This window comes from Aptenodytes patagonicus, chromosome 1 (assembly GCF_965638725.1).
Source record: "Aptenodytes patagonicus chromosome 1, bAptPat1.pri.cur, whole genome shotgun sequence".
In the NCBI taxonomy this organism is placed as follows: domain Eukaryota; kingdom Metazoa; phylum Chordata; class Aves; order Sphenisciformes; family Spheniscidae; genus Aptenodytes; species Aptenodytes patagonicus.
Genome location: NC_134949.1, coordinates 201,774,530 through 201,798,907, shown reverse-complemented (window position 1 = coordinate 201,798,907; position 24,378 = coordinate 201,774,530). Strand labels below are relative to the sequence as shown.

Here is a 24,378-nt window from a genome sequence, read left to right as displayed (position 1 = left end):
CCTTCCTAAAGAAAGTAATTCAAACAATTTGGACTGCCCTGCAGTATGATGTAAGTGGGCTACTGACACACTTAATGTTAGATGCAATGCCACTAAAAAGTTGCTTGGACATTCTTGTCCTTCATTTTACTGCTGCCGTGGCAATGCAACAGCCCACAAAGCATCACCAAAAGGGTCCTCCCTCCACAAGGCATCACCAAAAGGGTCCTCTCTCTAGGCTGCCTATGCTTGTATCTTGCTCTATAAAGGCCAGATCCTGGTAATGTTAGGCCAGCATCCCATCCTCATTGCAATATTCAGACACCCTCTGAACTACTGGAACAGGTTGCCCAGTGTTGTGGCTTAACCTCAGTCGGCAACTGAGCACCACACAGCCACTCGCTCACTCCCCCCACCCCTGGTGGCATGGGGGGGAGAATCGGAAGAGTGAAAGTGAGAAAACTTGTGGGTTGAGATAAGAACAGTTTAATAATTAAAAAAAACCCCAACCTACTACTAATAATAATTGTAATAATAAGAATAAGAATATACAAAGCAAGTGATGCATGATGCAATTGCTCACCACCCGCTGACCGATGCCCAGCCAGGCCCCGAGCAGCAGCCCCCCCGGCCAGCTTTCCCCAGTTTATGTACTGAGCATGACGTCACATGGTATGGAATGTCCCTTTGGCCAGTTTGGGTCAGCTGTCCTGGCTGTGCCCCCTCCCAGCTTCTTGTGCACCTCCAGCCTTCTCAGTCGGTAGAGCATGGGAAGCTGAAAAGTCCTTGGCTAGTGTAAGCACTACTTAGCAACAACTAAAACATCGGTGTGTTATCAACATTGTTCTCATCCTACATCCAAAACACAGCACTGTACCAGCTACTAGGAAGGAAATTAACTCTATCCCAGCTGAAACCAGGACACCCAGAGAAGTGGTGGATGCCCCATCTCTGGAAACATTCAAGGTCAGGTTGGACGGGGATCTGAGCAACCTGATCTAGTTGAAGATGTCCCTGCCCACGGCAGGGGCATTGGACTAGCTAACCTTTAAAGTTCCCTTCCAACCCAAACTATTCTATGATTCTATGATTTAAACCCATACAAAAAAAAAGCTCTTTGCATCCTGGTTTCAGAAGATCAACTTGTTATCCTCTCTCATCCTCCCCACAGACACGGATTTGTGGTCCTCCCTGTAAGGTCCTTCCCTTTGAGCTCACCTTTTCTATCAAATGTTACAGCTTACATGACTGACTTTTCCTCACTTTGCCCAGCTAACAGCAGCAGATTCAACTTCCAGTCTGTCATCTGCCTCTCTTGCTTTCCTTCCACTCACATGCAAAGTTAACCTAGTAAACATTAAACATAGTTTTTAATATAGTTAAAAACTTTAAATATAGTTAACTTTTAATTTTTAATATAGCTAACTTAGTAAACTCATCTTCAAAATCTCTCCTTGAAACCTGCTTCTGTTGTGGTGCCTTGCAGCTCATGATCATCTGACAGTGGTTAGGTGAATGTGGACTTTTATTTCTACTTCTGCTTTCTACTTTCTAGTTATTCTACTTCGACCTGTTGTTTTTTGTTGCCATCTCATCTCCCCAACCCTCAGTGCAGGTAAGTAAGTGTGGATCAAGGTGGGGCTGTGAAGCCATCTGAGTGTCAGTGTGACCACTGTACCATGAAGAAAAGTCCTCCTAACATAGAAAGTCTTCACTACGGGCAGGGCTAGGGACTATTTGCTCTCATTACCATCATCTCCAGGAAGGCTAGGAGACATCTGTTGAATCAATGTAATAGCCCTGACCGCCATTTGCCCTTTGTCTTTCCAGCTGTAGAGACCCACCCTGATGTCTCATTAACAATGTAAAAATAAAAACACCGTTTTGTTTTCCCACCTCCAGGCAGCTGCAGAACCTTCCCTGACCAGCCATAAGCCCTGGAGTCCCTGGAGTCTTAACGCTTGGGAAACCCACTAAGCGGTCTTGGCTTGCAGTCTGTGAAAAGCAGCACTTTGCCTCATACTCGGCGCCTTTCAGCTAGCTTAATCTGCGATCAGCAACAGGGGGGAGATGATATGGGCTGAACTCATGGCAAAGGAATGCAACGGGGAGAATGGCAGTGGCAGAGGAACAAACTGGATACTAGGTTATTTCATTCCTCAGCTGTATAATTCGCTATTTTAGATGAAGACTAGCATTAGTTACCCTCCCTGTTCTGAATCCCAGTGTTTCTGTTTCCTTACTGTGCTGGCCTACAAGGCTTGGGCTCCTCAGAAGGCTTTTCTTAGCTGTCTTGGCTCTACAAGCTGTTGATGCTGACTCAGTCCTATTGCTGTTAGCCAAATAATATAGGTAGCAAAGGCTGGCCTCCTTGACTAACTTGGCCAAAGACACCTCGCGTGCAGAAAAGATGTGGGATTTACTTATGGGTGCAGCTCTATCAGGAGAATCAGGCACATGGTCTCTAACATTTTTGCATACTTTCTAAGCCCTGCCAAACTTCTGCAGACTTTCCCGTTGCAGTTCTGTCCCCTTAGTGTCTCCTGGAGGAAAGACATGGAGCTGGCCAGAGCATGGAGAATAATATTCCCCCAGCTCATAGTCATGTTGCCTGAGGTTGACTCCAGCAGGCAACCTCATGGAGAAAGGAGGAAAGGGACTGGGAGTCAGTCACTCCCATTTACATCAAAGCTACATCCCCACTGACAAGTGTGGCCTTATTTCCATCATTTTCTTGGCAGTTTGGAGGTTCATCATCAGATAGGATTGCTGGCCAGATCACGCCCGGGTGCCGCAGCTCCGCAGCGCACTCGGAGGCACAGCTCCAGGAGTTCCCCATCCCTGCTCCCACTGAGGTCAGGGCAGAGTCCCCATCAGCTGCCACAGACACAAGGACATGACCCTAAAAGCACAAATTTTAAACCATTTTGGAGGAACACAGATTGCTGACAGAGACTTTGAGGTAATCTAAGTCTTAGGTGAGGATGAAAACTCTGTGAAGTTAGCTTCAAAGAAAGATTTAGTTTGGCTATATCTTTAATCTGGGGATTGATTAAAAGAAGAACAGTTTCAGTGACTAATTTCTACAGGGTCTGAAATATAACAGGTTATTAAACACACAACCCAACAGCTGCAGAATCTGACAGAGACATTGTTCTCCCTAAGCATTTGGTAAGAGAGTATTTCACATGATTAAATAGCTAATAAAGTCAGAGACTTTGCTAAGTAGATGGATACCAGCAATATCGCAAAGGTAATTATAGATTTCTATCAAAAAATTCTTAACTCAAAATATTTATTCTCAGACTGAAGCTAATATGCAGGTCTCAGTTAAAGAGAAAATATTTTAGCCACTATTAAAAGGTTTCCAATTTGCTCTACTGTAGTGGCTTTCAATTACAACCAGTTTCAAGGTGTATGTTTTCAGATTGAATATTTCTTTTTTCAAGGTGAATTCTCACCAGCTGTCACATGAAACTATTTCTTCCATTAATCATGATCTTATGCTTTTTTGGCAGCATAGGGATCTGCATCTTTAGGTTGTTTATTTCTTTTGCTCCTTCACAGGCATTAGAGAGTTGTGATATCTGTACCTCTCTAAAGTTGCAGAGTGGTAAGAAAGGGTCAGAGGAACAGAAAACAGTGTTGGGGACGCTTGCAAAAAAACCTACAGAACGCTGCATGCATAAAATTATTCATTTGCCTCTTTGTTGCTATTTCAGCCTGTCTTTTTTTCCACTGATCTTTTAGTTCTTTTACTCCTTCCCTGTGAGGGCCATTAGAAAACCAGGGTAATTTTTTATATCTTGCAAACACAGCTATGTTAGCTAATTCACAGACCGCTGAAGAAAAGTTCTTTACATCAGTAAATTATCCCATTATCACAGAGGAGCATGCAGCAGAGCTTGTATTTACACTGAAGCTAGTTTATCTCTACCTATGATTATTTTTGCCTGGTTTATAAAAATGTAATAGACGCTTATTTCCATTTAGTGCAGCCAACACACATCATACAGCAATGCCCATGTCTGCTTTGCTTTGCATTTCTTGATGTCATCTCCTATGGCTGCTTTACCAACCCCACCCCCTGCTTCAACACACTCTTTTTCCTTTCTTGAGGACTCATTCCTATTGTAAAAACAGTGAGAAATTAGAGGGCAATGGCTCAACTGTAGAGCAATAAAAGATATTTTAAATATATACAAAGAAAACAGGTTATTGCATTCCTCTCCTACCATTTGGGCAGCCCTGCATTTCTCAGACAAAGCATTTCCAAGAAGCTGGGAGCTGCTGGGTGTATGCGTACGGCACCTGGGCTGAAGGAAGAACGCTGAAGACCAGCACGCTCCCACTGCAGATGTGGCTGCCTCTACCACCTGCGGCTCCAGCATCACTGTCCATGGGGTAAAGGACAGCCCATGCTCACCCCACCTATAAAACGCAGCATGGAGATGGCTGTGACTACAGCTGCGTGGGCAGCTTAACCTGTTCTGACATTGTTAAGAAATGCCCTCATGGATTGCATATCCACACATAGTAAAACACACGTAAAGAACGGGTGCCAGACCCTGAGCGCCAACCATCCAGGAAGATCTGCCACAGTCAAGAGAGGATTGCCAGTGTACTCTATCACGCTGATGAGTTGTAAAAATAGCCATATCAAAACCACGAGCAGGACTGTCCCTTCGTTATCGCTTATTCACAGGAAGATCAGTCTAACAAGCTAACTGGAAATAAAGGACTTCAGCAGCATGCACGTGGGATGCCTGCACTGTCAAAGCAGGTTGTTGCACCATGGATGCAAGCACGGAGTGCATTACAAATGACTGAAAGCTGTAGAGCTTACAGCACACCTGTGCAAGTCCTTGAGTGTGCAGGATCCAGCAGGTTTTGGAGGCTACTACAATACATATTAAACCACTTATTCTTCTGCATCTAAGTACAGTTGCCAGGCAGGTTGAGAGTTAGGTCCAAGCCAGAAATTTGTATCAAGATCTCAATTTATATGACAGAGTTCAAGGAGCCTTGTATCCTTTTTTTTTTTTTTATTACTAGCCATTGAAAGAGATCCTAGCTGCTAAATGTTTGCTTAGGTTTTCAAGGCACTTACACTTCATGCTGTGGTTGGATCTAGGGTTTCAGTTTGTTCCCATTTCTAGTGAAGTTTGAGTGTAATAAAGAGTATTTTAACCTCTATTTACTGCACTGACCATCAGCTAGCTAGATCTTTTATTTCTACTGTCAGTGACAATAAGAAATTGGTGACAAAAACGACTATTGTGGTTGTAACAGCAGTGTTATTTATAAACAGCTAGATGCGGAAAAAATGCAATTTAAATTTCATTGTGAGCAATATTCAGGCCTAGAGCTCCCTAATGCACAATTCATAGCTGCTTAAATTGTAGTCATTACTCTCATACTGCAATACTGTTTGTCATGATAAAGGGAAATTACTTTTCTGTAAATTACTCCTGCAAGATTAGTTAATTTACATTTGCAAAGGGTATGGAGCAGCATCTCAATTCCATGGAGATGCTTCTCAGAAGCATTTGGCAATTTAAGGTTTGGGGGAAAATGTAAATGGAAGTCAACTTCAAAATGTAAGAAAGGGACAGTGCATACATCCCAAGGTCTTTGTACCCCAATGAAGAGCAGCAATGAAGAGTAGATATATCACTTACAGACTGCCAACTTCAGTGTTGCAGAGAATTGTATTGAGGACCTGGAGAAGGCATGCTCCTCTCTGCTTCAGTACTGGGCAGCCAAGCTGGCAGCATTTGAAAACACTGCTCCTGACTACAGGAGCTGTGCGTGCAAATAATCTATATAAGACATCCTACCCTTCGGCATCCCCTTCTGCTAATACCTGTATGTTTGTTTAATCCATGTTGGGATGGAGATAGCAAGAGCCGAAAACATGAGGAGGAATGTTATTTTTACTTATTTCCTTGGAAATTCTGGGTGAGTTTTAGCATGCTGGACTTGGATACCCACCTGAGGCATCACAGCTCCTGATCCTAGCAGCATAATTTAAGGTGTTGAAGTTTGGTGCCTGAGTTTGTTGGACGGGCGATGGAGTAACTGAGTGCAATGGTGCCCGAGGGACAATGCAGCGCTCTTCCACCGTGCCTGAGATGCTGCTTCAAGGAGTGCCGGAGCATCCCCTGGGATCCCTCTCGCTAAAATCAGGGGTGGTGTGGGAGGGAGCAGCAGCTGTGCCTCCTGCAGCCTGTGCAATGCTCTCGGGGGTGAGGGCACTTGCTGTGGACATGGCAGGACATGGTGCTGTCGCTCCCCAGCCTGCAGGGATTCACACCCACATATTCCTGACAGAGAGAGTAAAATTTTCTCTTCCCTCTGGGGAAATAGTGGAAAGGCCGTTGGAAAACGCAGCGTTCAAGCGAGGCCTCAGATTTAGCACCAAGAGTGGGCAGGGTTATAACCTACCTCTGCCCTGCAGCCAGGCAGGGTTGCTTAAACCACCTTGAAGTTGAGGTCACAGGTACTTTTTGCGAGTAGAGCAGAACGTGCGGAGTGCAGACGCACCGTGTAGGTGTACTGCCACAGACCATGTGCAGCTGGCACAGTGGAGCTTAACCTCTAGGTATTATTGCAATTAAAATGATGAAATACCAACAGCGCAGGCATTCTCAATGCTGACGCTTGTGTTCAGGCATGTCGGACTATGCTGATACTGATATCCCAATCCTATATTGGCATCGCAGCTCCTATGGCGTTTTGCAATGTTTTAAATTTTAACCCCCGCCAAATTCCAGCAAATATAGTCACAGTTCTCCTTCCCAATATTGCTCTCCTGATACAACAAGGGGCAGAGTATCCTTATCTTTCCTCCCCAGCCTGAGCTGTGTGCGGTTGCTGTTGCTGTGCTTCAGTGCAGAATGTTTCAAAGGCAGAAATTACAAAGGAGGGAGTTCTCTGAAGAGTTTATGAAGTTTGGAGGGCACCTTAATTACATGTTATTTCTATTCCCATTAGGTTTAGTGGATTTGCAGCACTGCTCAACCCAAAATGACTTTGCTCAGCCACCCATTAAAAACTTCACAAAGTGCTTAAAAATCATGAATGCTTATGTTGCCTTTAATTATTTTCCATTTCAGTTGCCTGTTTTTTTTTTTTTTTTTTTGAGATGCATGTTCTTGGTTAACATCAAGGCTAGAATCCTACCTTGCACAAAAGATAAACCCACATTTGTTTCCAAGAATTAGAATTAGGTGGGCCTAAATTCTGTTGGTTAATAAAGATAGGTATGAAGACATGAAGGTAAGTGTAAAGATATAAAGGTGTAAAGATATGTATCAAGGTATAAAGACATGGATTGGAATTTTTAAAGTTTCGGCTTGAGACGATGACAGACAATATCCAAAATTATTTTCAGACTTTTCTTTCTTTGGCTAAACTCTGAAATATTAGAATCAGTCCCACTGGTTTGCTCACAGCTTAGGTCTTTAAATGCCCCCTGTTTAAAATATACTTAATTCCTCCACTGGTGTCACCACAATAATATGCCAGGGAAATGGTTCTTAGCCCTTTATTCATAGAGGGACAGACATAACTTAAACCATACCAGTTGCTGGTTCTGTATGATACGTAAACTGTTGAAAAAGGTAGGGTTTTTTGGTGATGGCCAGATATGCCATTCACAGTGCTGTCATTTCAGGACATAATGCAGTGGCACTGAAACAGCTGGGGTTTAAATGTTGAAAAATCCAGTTGTGGCTGTAAAGGTTTTGGGATCAGCTGCGTTTGGGATGCCTCTAATTTTTCTGGGTAGAGCCGGAGATCTCGTGGTCTGGATTGCTCAGCAGTGCACCTCCCTCCTGCCCTGCACATCCCCCTTAAAGTGTGTGAACCCAAATGATGCACCTACCTTTGACACATGGATACACCTTTTTTCTGAGAACCCACAACCAGCAATTTAAATAAGGTAATTTAATTTGTCTTCAAAACAATGTATTATGCATTAATTAAGGTAACTTAATTTGTCTTCAAAACGGAGTATTATTCATTCACCCTAAGGCACGAAACACATAGCACAAAGGGTAAAAAAACAACATCAGAGGTACATGACTCTTACTCATACCCTCATCTTTCCCCTTGCCAGCTTTTGTGCTTTCTCATTTTCAGCTTCAAGAAGCATTTGTGTAGTATTAGCATGAGTCTGTTTTTCCAGTGCTTTTCTTTGCCCTGTAACTCCCTTCCTTTCACACATTGCTTCTGAACAGCTTCTCTCAGGTGACTCGAAGGCCTCAATTTCACAGAGATTTTATGAGATTATAGTGTGATACTTCTCAGGCCTGAAAAAACAGTGATATTAGCAGTGTTGCAGCCAAGGTGTTATCTCTTAGGTCCACAAACCTCCTTGAATTTGTGGACGCTTTTGTATGTGCTAAGCCACTGCTTCTCTTCTTCTGCTTGATCCCTTTCATAACCCTTATTGACTAACTGCACGACAAATATCACCAGCTCACAAATTTGTATGTCGAAGCAGAATATTCATTTTTAAAATAAAAAAACCAGGCACATTTTTCTAGTTTCCTAGTGGAACTACTTATTCCAAAATAACAGCCTGTGATACTTCCTTGTCACCAGCACCAGATGCAACAGAATGCTCAATACTTACAAAAGGTAAGATTTTATAAAACTTTAAAGTTTTGATAAAATATTATAAATCTTTATAAAAGTTTTATAATTAGTCTGCATACATCGTATGAATATTTTGTGTTACAGGTAAACCTTGTGCCCATAAAGACAGAATTTAGTAAGTTATTTTGGACTAATAGAGTGCTGTTGTTGAGAACAGAACATAGCACAAAAATATCTGAGTAATGATAAAAAGTACTTCAAAAGAAACTATTTTAGCTACAGTTCAGCTGAGCCTTAGCTTCATCTAATCCCCACTTCAGTGGTAGATATGAGCACACTTCATTCTAGGAACTTGTGAAGCACAAAAGAAGAACAGGCACCCCCCTGCCTGCTGGCTTCGTTGGTGGGTTTTTCTTGGTGATGCTGAATGTTTAGAGACTTGAGTGTCCCTGGAAATCCACACAGCAGGTAGCACTTGTAATGAACTCCTTAACATCTGAACATACCGCGTTTTTGTTTCCCGTTCAGAGTAACCAGGAAACCAGCCTCACCCCGGACCCTATGCGGAGTCCTCCCCTTAAGATCCTTTTGTAGCTTTGGCATTTCCCACGAGCAGAGATGAATTGCTATTGGTAAAAATATCACAGAATTCAGTTCTTTAGCCGCAGCAAGAGAGGTATAAACCAGCCATTTCTGACCAGCAACAGCAGTATGAGCTGGCTCTCCCATCTGAAACACAGCCAGCTTATGCCTTTGGGATGAATTTCAGGAGATCGGACAGAATCTGTAGATAGCCCCACAAAACCTCTCCTCTCTTTAGGGCAGCAGCTCTGGACTATCCTACCATGCAGAACAGGGAAATCAAAGCGGTCGTAAGGAAGCCCCACCTATAGTACAAAATAGTCCCATTAGTCTCCTCACAACAAAGACCTGGGAATTATTTTGCTGGGTAGGTGGCCATGGGAACAGTGTGGTTATCATCACAAAACAGAGGCGGAAACAGAACTTTCTCTAGGAATGGGGAAGCAGCTTCCGGGGAGGTCCCGGAGTATCACAGAGAGCAGCGCTTTCACAGCAAGAAGCCAAGCTTCCTAAAACAACACCATCAGTAAAGAACAACATAAACCTAAAAGTTATCAAGGAAAACCTAAAATCTTTCTGAGCAGGAGGAAAGAAAATGGAGTAACACATGCACTTTATTGCTTGAGGTATATGTCAAAGGGTTAGACAAGGTATGACGGCAAGTAGTTGGATTTAGCACCTTTCTGCAAAACCATACATAGTTTGAAGAGACATAACCGAAGTTGGTGGAATAGAAGTGAGATCGCGCTGTTTAATCTTTTCTTTTGGAAGAAGCTGCAGGTGAAAGCACAACTGGAAGCTGGCAGGACCGCAGCCATCCTTCCGCTAGCAACAGGCCCAACTGCAGTAGCTCTTCGTTTACCTCCTCGCCCAGCCTGGCAGGGATGCCAGCTGCATGTATGGAGCCACATTCCAACTCCGGTCACGCTGGAACGAATCCAAGGTCATGTCACTGACTTCACTGAAGTTATTATTTATTCACGCTTGCCTAGCTGAGAATCTGGCCCATTCTATCTAGGTAGCAATATCTAATAGAGAAAAGACTGCCAAATTAAGGGAACAAGAAGAACCAGACTATGTCACATGAAGAGGAAACATTTTACATTATAAGGATTATAAAGGCCCTTTAGTTTAAGGACTTTATCAGCATTTAAAGGACAGGCCACTGAAAAGCATTTCTGTATGTGCCTAGATTTTTTTTTTTAACCCTTATTTGCTATTTTAGAAAATGGAAAGAGAATTGATTGATTTTAACATTATTGAAATAAAAATACTGCAATTTGTTCAACACAGAACACTAATTCATTATACATTTATTAGCAGTTTGGGTTAAGACGTCTTCCATTTAGGATTTCCTCCACATAAATTAAGAAGGCCTTTCTGGCTGAAATATGTTGAATTTCATTATTTTCTCTGTGGGAGCATTTTTCTGTCAATGCCAAATTCAGCTTTGGGAAAAACACTGTGTTTTGCTTTGCTGGACAAATCGGGGGTGTCCCTGCTGTACTGACCAACAAAAGATAGAGGAAAGGAATGAAGGTACGGGAAATTTATCATCACTGTATTATTTCCAATAAGTTCAGATTCACTCAGGCCATGGCTTGATGATACTGTAAATCTGACTTTAGAGATCCCAGTGCTGTAACAAAAACTCTGCAACCAATGATGGAAGAATAGCAAAATGGTATAGATTTAGTCTAGCGGTTCATTTGTTAAAGAAATATTGACATTTACTTTGTACCAGGCAATGGACTGAATTGCCTCATCACCAGTTGTACAAAGTTGGTATACATCCCATGTTATGTGCTCCGACTAATTCAGCAGAAATGCACTTGTATGGCCACACCTCATCTGGATGCTGTTTGTGTTGCTGCGTGATCTGGAGGTGCCCAGATGGAGAATGAGTGGTGGTGGATCCACCGGGGGTGGGATTTCTGCCATACCTAGCAAGCAATAACATGCCATTCGTTTTTCTTTTCCTATCACCTTTGGATTTCACCTGGGTCCACCAGAATATAAAAGTATAAACTGATGCAATGCACTTGCCAAGGCACAGAAACATGAAGTTGCTTGCTTTCTAAGGAAAATATGTATTAAATTGGGAAGGGTGTTGGATTGTTTTAGGTAGCTAGAGAGAGCTGTGGAAAAATCCAGACAGGATTTGAAACAACTTTTTTTTTAAAGCATGTGTCTCAGCTTTTACTATCTTTTAAGTGAATCAAGAAAAGTTCCAACGTATAGCCCTTTTCACTCAAGACTGTGCATAAAATAACATCCTAGGATGACAGAGGTCATCGTAGACCATCCTGGACAGTTCCCGTAGGAAAGTGAAAATATCACAAGCCTGGAGTCCCAAACTGCCTGCTCAGGTTTGGACTCCTGACCTGGGTATCAGCCCCTAGAGCTCTCCCACAGAAAACCATTTCATTATTCTTATTCAAACACACGCAAGAAAGAGCAGGTTATTAATGTTTCAGCTACAAGAATGATCCTCCCGTGCACTAATAAGTGCTATGTATCTGTTAAAATTATTTCTATAAATCTGCATCATAGTGGACAATATTCCCTTAAACTAATTTCCTGCAATCATCATTAATTGGCCAGCTTGCTAACACCTGGTACCAACAGATTTTTCATCTAGTGAGCGCAGTGCCACATAATGGTAACAGCAGGTTTTAACCTAATCCCTCTCCATACACAAGCAAACATCAAATGATGCCCGTGACAAAGACACACAGACCAGCCTGACATTTGCTGATAACTCCCAGGAGATTCTCCCTCAGCACAACTAGTCCTGCTCAAACACATTTTCCAGTGGAAAAGATAATTTGAAACCATTTCCAGCTAGACTAATTGCATTCACTGAAAAGAGCATCCTCCTCCTCCTCAGTACACATTTATTAGTCCAGCTGCAAACGCATCTAACACTTTGTGAAGTTTTCCAAAGCAATAATTATTTCATCTTATGAGAATTTGCAACAGCTTTTTTGATAATGAAAAGTTATTATGCAGATGTAGATACTTCATGCAAAGTTGCACACACACACACACAAAAAAAAAAAGGTAAAAAAAAAAAGTAGACGTTTAAAACTGATGTTTAAATTCCACTCACAGTTTTGAAGTCTAATCATAAAACTTTCTTTGCAGCTGTAGCTCCAAGCTGTCTGGAAAGATAATGCAGTCCATCAGATATCCTGGTTTTGTTTTCTTGCATAAAAATATCATCTGTCATAGGCACAGGAGCTGACTTCAAGGACCAGCCCCTTCTGCAGAGCACACCAATCGGGAGACCCTGGGAGCACATGTGGAAAGCCGCTCGCCTGCGTGCCGGTCACGGGCAGCATATGCTCTATGGGACCCAGGTGCCAAACGAACGCGGGTGTCAGCGGAACACAGCGCTGGGGGTGCCCCAGCCAGGGCTACCCGGCCACAAGCCCAGCTGCGGGAGGCGAAACGGAGGGCTGGTGGGGGAGAGCGACCTTGGCCGCGGGAGCAAAGGCTGAGCCTTTCGCAGACCACTTCAGTGCCACTGGTCCTGCAAAACCAGCCGTAAGGACACCAGAGCCTGAGGCCAAGAACTGCGCCTTGCTCCTTTTGGCCTTACTCTTTACTGTTTTAATAAAAATAATCTCATTTACCATTGTATTAAATGCTTCTTCGCTTTTTCTCCTAGTTGCTATTCTAACCCCTTTTATGGCTTTTTATTCCAAATCTCATCCCTGCAAATCCATGCCTATGGAAAAGTCCTGGGCATTGCCAACCTCTTGTAACAGGGGGGCTGGCAGCACTCTGGACCCGGCGGGTCAGCCTTGTCCGGGTCTTCCTCCCTTTCCCCAAAAGCTTGCCCTCTCCCCCCACCGCACGGCCAGCTGCCCGCGGGCCCCCTGCTCCTCTACCTCCACCGCCTGCCACGCGCAGCTGCCCAGCTCTGCTGTGCAAGCTTCCCATGCGTTGCTTTGCTTCGCGCTGGTCAGTCAGAGAGATCATTTTCTTCTTGCATCTGTTTAACCTGATGACATTTAAATTCAAACTGCTTAGAAACCGTATTTAGAGACATACACCCACAGCTTCCCGGCTTGCTGCATGCTCAGCCCTCGCATAGAACCAGGGGTGAGAAAAATGTGCATACATTAAGGCGGGTTGAAAGTGCAGCTGTAATGCAGTGCACAAAGTCAAAAATCAGACTGTACATAGGTGAGCGTGATGAACTAATATCTACATTTGTTTTCACTCCTGGAAGCGTACTTGCAAGTCACAACATGCTGAGAAAGGAAACCAGTAAACACACCAGTGCAAAAGCCGTGCCTTTTCCAGCTGAAGGACAAGACCTAAAGGCCTTCCCATCTCGCACCTCCCATAATCACAGTGCTGGCTTTATTAATTCAGAGTAGTAGTTTTATTTGATCAAATAGCCTTACTTTCACAGACAGGGTGCAGGCTAGAGTGGACTGGTTGTAATAAAAAATGCTAACTCTGGTCTGTAAATAACTTGCTGGTTTAATAAATTAATTTTGCTTCTAAATTCTAGCTTAGTAGATAAGTAATTCACTAGAGGCTCATTTTACAATGCTTTCCCTATGGATATTATCAGCCTGGTTAAAAACTTCGACAAAGCTCCTTGTTCCACCCCCAGAACCCACCGGTTTCTCAGAGGAAAAATTCCCGCAGAAAGACACTGAGACGAGGTGGATTTCGGTCAGTGAAATAAGTTCCTGCCGGTTTCAGGGTGGAATTTCCCATTTCCAGAGGCCGAGGCCAGCGCACCCTGAGCAGGAAATAACTCTCCGTTAGTAAGAGCCAAGAGCTGTAGTGGAAGTAATTTCTTTCATCGGCCACCGGCAGGGCGGGGAGGAGCGAGAGAGACGGTCTTTGGGGTGTGTAAGGTCTTTTTCAGATCTGCAACAAGGAGCAAACTTGTTTCCAGTTCCCAGCTGGGAACATTTTGTTCAGAGGTTTCCGAGCTGGGAGCGGCCGGGGCAAGGCTGGCCAGATGTTTTCCTGCCTGATCCCGATCCCCATCCCAATCCCGATCTTGTGCCAGGGACCAGGCATGGGGTTGGAGCTGTGTCAGCCTGCCCGGCTCTCCCTGGGGCTGTGCCCCGCAGCACGGCGGGACAAACCTTCACCCCCTTTTGCTGCTGAAGAAGATGCACCATTCAGCAGCACTTTGGAGGGAGAGGTGGAGGAAAAAATGTTGAGCCTTGTAAAACAGTTATTTCTGCTGAGTCTGAGACCTTGCCGGGGCGACGCAGAGGAACGCGAGCAGAAACCTCCCCTGTATGGCCAGGGGATCAGACCGCCGGCTCTGTTACCCCAACATCCTCACCGGCTTTCCGCAAGCTTTAAAAGGATCTAGCTTCATTTCTCCTTTTTTAGTCCCATGCAAGATGAAACCTCCAAAAGAGACGGTTCTGCCCCATCCAGCCTCATACCCACCGGCAATGACAAGCGGGACTGCGAATCCGCACTGGCACACCTGAGACCTGCCTTAACCTTCCGTGTGTCGGTACTGGCCACAGCCACGGAGGGGGTGGTACAGCCAGCCCAAATTCGCATCGGGCCTGGGAAACTCAGCCTGCCAGCCTCGGTTAAACACACAGCCAAGCCAGCTCGTGAAAGCTAAGCATATATGCATTAATGGCTGAGATTTAACAAGTCACCTTACTACAGCAGTCCTGTCATCGCTCTCAGCCTATTTACTTACCAACACAGTGTGGCTCCCTGCAGGACATGCGTGCCATCTATTAATTCCCAGGTCTATTGCATCTCACTGGCAAGTCTTTCTCCTCAACTCCCAGCATATATTTTTTTCCTCTCTCTTTAGTCCTGATTATGCCTGACTGTGTCATACTAAATTCCTGTCCTCGGTATTTACAGCCTGCAAATATTTGTAGACTTATCACATCGCCTGTGAGCCACCGCTTCACCAAGCTCTATGTATTTTTTTCCTCATTAATCAGTTCCTCCAACCCCTCTATTTTTGCTCCTCTTTCCTGTAGAGTTTGCTGATTTTGTTTTTAAAAGACAGCAGAGGGAAGTTTAATTCTCTTTTCTTTAAAGAAGGTCAATAGCTGGATGAAAATAAAGGCGTATTAAGGAGAGTTTAAGGCAAATTTGTATTTGATCTGACCAACTCTAAACTTCGTATCTGTTTTATTTATTTGTCACATTTGTTTGGATGACTAGAGTTTTATTGAAACACTAATATCACAAACTTTTGCATTCTCTTTTGTCGAACACACTAATAATCCACTGTCTTGGATAAACCCATTGACTTGCATGAAGCCACCTGGACATGCAGGTAAATGTGTGTGCAAACAGTCGTACGGTTGCAGCCTCAGGACGAGACCTTCAGCGGTACCAATTTGCACCATTGCCAGAGAGGTGGGGTCTCTGCAGCCGAAACGCAGAGCCTGAGAGGGGCTTCAGCCCTGCCTGAAATACCAGTCACAGGCAGCGATTTAGGAGCAGGCCGCTGGGTCAATGGTCAGCTGAGAAGGTCGGTACCTGCAGCAGCCTCTCTGTCTCTAGATCTCCCCTACGTTACCCCACGGCCAAAGTGCAAACAGGCATCTGAGTAAAGAGAACTGCATTGCAACATACTGTGAATACTACATGTGTCTCTCCAACCTTTGCCACCAGACGCTGGGTGGTTGCCTATGGCACAAATAGTACTTTACTCTGCTAAAGATCCCACTGGAATCTCACCATACTTACTAAGGCTTAGTGGGAACTGAAGGAGAAAAAAATAATCCCCAGACAGTTTAAATAAGGTTTGATTATTCATGGGAGCAGCAGGGGAATGTTAAAATTCTCCTGGGTTTGTTGGGAGCCCCTGGCATTGCCCCAGACTGCTGTTTTCCAACCGCCCCCTTTGCTTGGATGCCCCTAAATCCAGACTGTAACTTTAGATAAGGGAAATTCCCACTTAGACGATGAAGAATCAGAGGACAATTCGGGGCTGCCCTCTGCCTGGTGTATTTTGGGTACTTGGTGGGGTTTGGCTCCTTCCAGATCCTGGGAAAAAGGTTAAACTCTGCACCGTCTGTCTGACCCTCGCCATCAGGGGCTATTCCCTTTGGGCCCCAGCCTGTCTGTGCAACGCAGGGGCCGGAGAGAACGAGGTCTGTAATTTTATTCTAGTTATATTAGGGCTTATTTTTATTCACATAAACTACAGTAAGCTGTAGCGGTGCCGCTGATGTCACTTCGGCTGCAGTGTTTCCATTAAGGCTGTTTTACCATTCAAAGGCAAACAAAAACAACCTAAAAAACCGCAAGATAAAGGCAACAAAATAAGCGCTTTAACAATGATAACTGTCTTTGCAATAATTTGCATGGTCTTGTGGTTTAGGCCTGTTTTATGGTCCTCTTAATATCATGAAATGTGTGACATGGTTTCAGTGTTTTTTCCAGCTCTTGAAATAACTGATAGACAGAGCGTTTCATCGAAAAACCTCATAGCAAGGATTTTTAAATAATACCTGAATTGAATTCAATCCAATCACGTTGCTCTAGAACGATTTCTTTAAGACTGTGAAAATGGGCAAAACAAATTTCTACCTAAAATTCATCATAACTCATACCAAGAAAAGGCAAGAATGCCTTCTGGCTGGTCTGATTAATAGCTAATATATCACGTACTGATACCAGCATCATATATACATTTTAATTTCCCCTAGATAATTTCAGTTAGAAAGTATCTTACTTAACTAGAAGTATCACCCAGCTCAGAAATTAATTCTAAAAAATAAACATAATTAACTGCTGAACTCCATATTTTTCCCCAGAAACTAAGGTCTAAGTTCTGGATTAAAAGTTTTTCATTTTTTCAGTAAGGTTAGCAGGTTTCAGCCCCATAAAAACAGTACTTTGAGAAAGAATCCAAATATTCTAGACTGAACTTCTGAGGGCAACTGTTTATATAAATCAGCTCAGCCAGCTCCCCTCAACAATACAGCACTTGTAAATGTGATAGCACCGTCCACTTTCCATTAATATGCAGCTATCAGTTGGTGAGTCACACTATAAAGCATTTAACAACTGTTCTCATAAATACCATACACCATCTGTTAACTGAATCAAAAGGCTACATGCCAATTTTACTTTTGGATAGAAAGGTCTGTTTTAAAATTACTCCAGCAGTCTCAGGGCGTACAGATATTGTAAAAAATGAGTATAGAGACATGTCTTTCCACCCAATTCCCAAAGAGAACAGCTGAGAAAGAAAATATTTTTATCTAGTGGGATACTTTGACATTTCACCATTTGTTCTCATTGCAAGTCGGAACTACAGGACTTGAAATTTTCGTTATTCATGGCAGGAAATACCAACCTGTTTTTTTTTATATTCTTAGGAAAGATGTCTACATTAGGTTTCTTACTAATTTATATTGAAATGAAGTGTTCTGACATGCCCAAAATACAGAAAAAAGTTTTTATCTGAGTTTGCAGGAGTGACCTGAGATACTTCGTTTCACAGCCGTTCAGTTTAAGATTCCACATGGTGACAACAGCACGTCACCTTACAGGAATGCTAGCTCATGCCATCATCCCATCCCTCAGGCTGGACTCTGATTAGGTCACATCTTCTCTAACACAAGGAGGCCCAGAAGTCCCCTGATGCAGCTCACTCAAGGTTAAATTATGGGAGAGTTAATGAGAGGAAGCTTTGGGCATTGTCACTGTGTTGGCAACCGCTGTGCAGTTGGAATTCAATTTCTGTAAAACTCAGATAACTCAAACTACTATGAGGTTTATTGTCCTGATACAGAAGGTAACGGCATTTTAGTGGGAAAGGGTTTAAATGCCTAAAAGATGTATTAATTAGTCTAATGAAATGTACTTGTCATAACACATTTTTTCTCTGCTACCCATACAGTTTTCAGTTTTCATTTTTCAGATATAACCCAATTATTATCTACCCCCTTTCACCGAAGCTGCTTCCAGTCAATTATCGAGTCTGAACTTAAACTGGCTACACTGCAGAGGTCACAGTGGGAGGGAAGGAACAGTGGAGGTGATGGAGGGACTGAAAGCGACTGAAATATCACATGGGGAGCTGGAGGTGAAGATGCATTATAGCCTGTGGGGCCAAGGGAGTGGATCTGCAAAAGGTAATCAGCAATAAATCAATACTTAGAGTGTAAAAATAAAATCCTACCACATGATGTCTATCTCCTTTTCTCAAGCGAATGCTAGAAAAAACATTCAGAGAGGTTTCCCTGGGCACAGTTTTAGAACAAGGGCTACAAACTCGAGAGAGAGGAGAACGTAAGTCTGCCCTGCTCAGAGGTAACTGTGACCTTCAAAGAGCAAATGTTGCCTTCTAAGAGCAAGCAGAAAACTACCTCCTAAATGTCCCTGTTTCTCCATCCTCACCCTGTCACCTGGCCACAGCACTATCCCGTTTCTGAAGATCAGATTGACACAGAATAAGGTATTTCACAGGCTTACATCTAAAAGACTTCCACATCCCTCAAACACAAATGTTGGCCTTGAGATGTTGACCCCATCAGGTTTGGACAATTTCACAAGGCAGTGGCACTGTTTTCCAAAACCAGATGTTTTAAAAAGAAATACTGAAGTATTGAAAACTCTCAATGAACCCTGCAAAGAAATAGAAAATGGAAGCAACTTCCCTCCATAGTGACAGACGCTCTGTTGCTGCTGATGGTTCTTTAATTATAAAACTCCAGGCAGCAACATTCTTGGATGTTTCTTTTCTGCACTGCTCTTGATGGTTGTGTTTTTCTGATCCACAAAAGCAGCAATATACATTCTGGCTTATTTGAGATTGGTGGCCATAGCAGTAAGAATGAATACAAGGTCTAAGAGATCATACTGTGCAACTAGGAACAAAAAGGACAGCCCTTTCGTTCTCAGACAATTTTTGCACAGGGTAAAGCTCTTAGAATTGAAGGTGGGGGAGGATACAGAAGAGAAAGATACCCTGTTTCTTCCCCGTCTAATCACAATAGTTATACTGAAAGCAGAGGTAGGATAAAGTGACTGCACAGGGTCTACCAAAATAGGGCCCCAACATCTGTGAGGTCCATACTGCAGCAGTTCTCCACCACCTCTGGAAGGCTTTTATTATTATTCCTTATATTCTATGATCTACTATTATTCATTATCCCATTTTATGTAGTGTTCCTGCTTCTTAGAGCACCAGCTTCTGTATCTAGCAGAAACAATCTGGAAAGTAACTGTATTTAAAAAAATCACTTGAATCAATTGGATTTATGAAGTTCTGTTTCCATTCGTCTCCTCCTTGATCTTCTCTGTCTAGAGCAGATGAGTCACTGGTCCCTGTCATACCTCCACACACCAGTTTCCGCACAACAGAACAGCTCTGACCCTTCAAACTCCCTGCCAACCTAGACCTTCCTGGGGACAGACTTTTAGCTCGGCGCTCAGCTTCCTTCAAGCCCCACTCACAGAGCAAGAGTTGAGGTGCAGTCTGGACTTTAACTACTGAGCCCCAGGTTGCCGCTCGTGTGCTCCCTGAAGAGCAAGGGCCCCAGCCACATATCTTCGCTCTTAGAGCTGGACTTCTAATCCTATCACAGAATCAAACAAACTTTGAAATTCTCAAATCTGACTGTAAAATTAAAATCTCCTTGTTCTATGAGTATTTTAAAAACACTGAATGTGCCAGATCAGTCTCAGTCTCATCACCAGTGTGCACATTGTGAGCAACACGTGTCCTCACCATGCTCAGGGCAGAGATGAACTACGTCTGCCTTTGATCCAAGCAAAAGAAGGGAAAGTGGATGCCTTAGGAGTGTGCCAGCCCTAGGTTCATGTACTATGCTTGCCAAGATTATATGGCTTTCTGTTTTTGGCACAAGAGTGTGGTATGCTCTTCTCTTTTTGGCAAGTGGACACATCTTGGCAATGGCATATTTCAGGCTTGTGTGTGCTTGCAATATACAGGGCAAATATACTGCCCCAACACCCTCCATGACTACTAGAGGAATATTAATCTTCATTTTCTTGCCAGAGGAGCATTCTTAGGGAGGTATCATAGGGTCACAGAAATGGTTGAAAGGGACCTCTGGAGGTTCAGCCTGCAGCTCAAGGCAGAACTATTGCCAGTACTTGGTCAGGTCAGCCATGCTTTTTCTAGTTGAGTTTTCAAGACCCATTCCAACGATGGAGATTCCACCATCACTCTCACTAGTCTCTCAAACTGTTTCCCAAACTTTAGCCTGAATCTCTCAAGATACAATCTGTGCCAATCTGTGCCATTGCCTCTTTTGCAACTGGGCATCTCCCACTTCCAAGAAATATTTGATTCTGTAGTCTTTGTAATACCCCTTTGCATAGTTGTAGGCTGCTATTTGATCACCTCCTGGCCTCCTCTTCATCCCAGACACCTCAGGATCTCCTTCAAGTAATGTGCTTTAGGCCCAAAACTGGACACTATTCCAGATGGGCCAGTGTCAAGCAGAGGGGATAGTAACACCCACTGTGCTGGCCATGGTCTTTGTAATGGAGCTGAGGAAGCAGTCTGCCTCATCCATGATGAAAGCACACTGTTGGCTCATACTCAACCTGGCACCTGGATCCTTAGGTTCTTTTCACTGGGGCCAGCCTGCTACTCAGCCAGTTGTTTCCAGCCGGTACTGGTGCAAGGGTTATTCTGCCACACATGCGGGACTTTGCCCTGCTTCCTGCTGAAGGAGAAGTGGAGAGTTCATAGCATTTCTGTTGGCCCCGTCCTCAAGTTTCTCAAGATTACACTGAACTGAAGCACACCAGTCAACATCAGCCATTCCCCCTGGTTTGCAGATTTGCTAAAGGTGCACTTGGGTGTTGTCACTGAGGTAGTTATGAACATGTTGAGCAAAATGGGCCCCATGCCAACCCCTAATGTACGCTGTGTGTTACCAGACTGCAGCAGAGCATCAAGCCACCACTGACTACTCCTGATGAGCCCAGTGGTGCAGCCCAGTTTGCTCTTCCAGCCCATACATCTGTCCTCAGCTTCTGAGTGAGAACATAATGGGTGTCAAAAGCCTCACTAAAGTCAAGTGATAGCAAATCCACCACATTCTCCTTGTCCAAAAAGGGAGATGATAACTGGACACAATGATGGGGGCTTAAGACTGGAAAGTCTGTACTATAGTGCCATGCACAGTTTTTCTGAATAAGGTAGTTCAGGCACTAGAAGCAATATAACTGTGTTAATACAATGTTCCCCAAAAGCTAAATGGCTCTGCTTAGAAAAAAAACTATGCTAGTCCCAGGGACTGCAAAGGAGGGAATGGCACTAATATGATTATTTTGGTGCTGATGCCTTCGTTAGCTTAACTCTCCTCTGGCTCTAGCACTGTGCTGCATAAACATATGCAGAGTTGAGTATTAGCTTTCCACTTCACCTCCAATTCACATATTGTGAAGTTTTGTGTTAGTTATTTCAGAGCCAATTTTCAATATTGAATCTGTAGTGCTAACCACAGACTTCAGCTAGAATTATGGAGGATTAGTATCTCTGTAAAAGCTGCAAAACTGAGCCATTTTATCATAGAAACATAGGGATTCCAGGGATGGGACATCTACCACCTCTCTGGGCAACCTATTCCAGTGCTTTACGACCCTCAGCATAAAAAATTTCTTCCTTATGTCCAGTCTAAACCTACCCTCTTTTAGTTTAAACCATTACCCCTTGTCCTGTCGCAACAGGCTCTACTAAAAAGTCTGTCCCCATCTTTCTTATAAGCCCCCTTTAAGTATTGAAAGGCCACAATAAGGTCTCCCCGAAGCCTTGTCCTCTCCAGGCTGAACAACCCCAACTCTCTCAGCTTTTCCTCATAGGAGAGGTGTTCCATCCCCCTGATCATTTTCGTGGTGCTCTTCTGAATACGCTCCAACAGGTCCGTGTCTTTCTTATGCTGAGGGCTCCAGAGCTGGACGCAGTACTCCAGGTGGGGTCTCACCAGAGCAGAGGAGAGGGGCAGAATCACCTCCCTCGACCTGCTGGCCACGCTTCTTTTGATGCAGCCCAGGATATGGTTGGCTTTCTGGGCTGCGAGTGTACATTGCTGGTTCATCTTCAGCTTTTCATGCACCATCTAGCTTTTCATTATATTATGAATGAGCAGAAAGTAAAAGTTTAAAAAGATATGTAAGCTGGCTAATAATTTGAACAGTTTAAAATCCTCTGAAATTCAATGCTTATGTCAAACTGCCAACAAAACCAACAAAACTGAGATGAAAATTAAACCCCCCAAAATTTAACCAGAAGATATCTGTTCCCCAGAAGAGTGAACACCGTGCTTTAGCTTTCAGTTGGTACAATATTGTAGAAGAGGCACTCTAAAAGCATCTACAGAGACTTTGAAACCTTTATAACTGTGCAATGTCATTATCTTCAGACAACATCCTCAGTGACACCCATGCAGGAATCTGAACATTGATGATGAGAACATAATATGGATATTCAGGTGTTTCGTGAGGGTGGTTGAAGGTCTGATCTGTGATGTGGAAAGGGGAGAGAAGGCCTTGGTTGTAGGGGTCCTTGGTGAATTTGAAGGACTGGCATTCAAGAAGAGGAAGAGAAGAAATTGCATAGAGAAGCTAATGAGGGACCCTGAGGTAGATCTCCTTGATACTACACATTCAGGGACAGTCAAAGGCATTTGAGTGCACTACTTGTACACATGTACATGCTTGAATGCTGTAGTCTTTTTTTATGAATTATAACCTTAACCTAGAATGCAAAAGTGTGTGGCAGGATGCATTAAAATTCACGCTAAGTTATTTGAACTTTACAATCCTATTGAAGAACTTCACTACCAATACAGACTCAAATTTTGTTTCAACTGTGTTTTCAATATTATTACTGCAGGCTGCTTTTGTCAATATAGTGGCATTTATGGAATCCAAAAGATGGTAAAATAGAAATGGCATCATCATTAACATTGTGAACATATTGTGCACAGCTCTCTCCAGTGTCCTCACAGGATAAGATCACAGAAAATACAAGCAATTTTTTCCTTCAGCTAGAGAAAGCATTTCAAGAGAAGACAGTGAATGCTGTCACACTGGTGTTAAAACCAGACTGGGGCGGTCATAAGAATAAGCAATGCTATTGAGTGAGAGAGAAAAGCTGCTTTGTTCTTAATGTATTTCCTTTTATTTGCCAGAATGCCGCAGCAAGCTCAAACTTTCTCTGTATTTCTTTGAAGCAATGTTGTCAGCAATGCCTTCTGCAGTCATTTTTTACCATACAAGACCTTGTACCAAACTTGTACATGTTAGCACTATTTTTATTGGCATGCATATGAATTACTGGCGTATGCAGTGGTGACAATAGCATCATTCCAACGTGTGCCTCACTTCACTGAAGTGATACTGAAATACTCAAGAAATAGCTAAGAGTTGGGCATGCAGAATTTATTAGAAAGTACAGAGCACTAAGATGATCACTAAACACGAAGAGGAGAGAAAATTTTCAGAGAGAACCAGAAGCAACAGGCAATGGGTTTCTATTTTCCAGCATATAGCTTAAAACTGTAGACCACTGACCTTATTACAGTACAATTCAGAGCTATCAGTAACGTGTTATCTCATGTACAGAGTAACGTCTATCAGACAGCCTATTACTTGTAGTAAAATGGATGTGCAAAAAGGGGATGCTCAGAGAAATGTGGAGCAAGAGGTATTCAGTTCCCACTCAGGTACACAATGAGCAGCAACCACAGTAGCCTACTCGGTAATCCAATTGACTTTATTAACTACAAGACTGCTGCGTCCTCCAGTCTCCTGAAAAAGCCTCCTGCAGTCTCATTACAGTGAGAGCCACCTGCTAGATTTGTAGAAAAAGTGGATGTTTTATCATCTTTAAACATAGTCCCATAGCTGCTTTTCATGTACAATCCCCCTCTTGCTCTCTGCAATATCATCTTTGTATGATTTCTGGAGTCCCAGTATTAGATCTGTATGTACAATAACAAAGGATCTTTGAGATATCACAAATTCTTTAATGTATCCTCCTTACAGCCAAGAAGCCTTGGAGAAAAGACAATGGATAAGTGAGAAATGAAGAAAGTAAAATACAGAGTCCAGCTTGGGTAAAGAAGATGAATACTCTGTTTTAAATGGGATGTATCACACCAGTATGAGATGATGCCAAAATATTTCATTTGGGAGAGGAGTGGTGAGCTCAGCTTTAAAAGAGAATGGAAAGAGATAGCTAGATCCTTA

General features: G+C 43.3%; 1 protein-coding gene across 1 annotated transcript in view; it reads right to left on the bottom strand.

Annotated features, from left to right (window-relative positions):
- Nucleotides 1–12,373, bottom strand: part of STARD13 (StAR related lipid transfer domain containing 13) — a 300,044-nt gene extending 287,671 nt beyond the window's left edge. The window contains exon 1 of the mRNA XM_076364265.1: nt 12,278–12,373. The gene's annotated coding sequence lies outside the window, so the exon portion shown is untranslated. The remainder of the gene's footprint in view (nt 1–12,277) is intronic.
- Between the last annotated feature and the right edge of the window lie 12,005 nt (nt 12,374–24,378).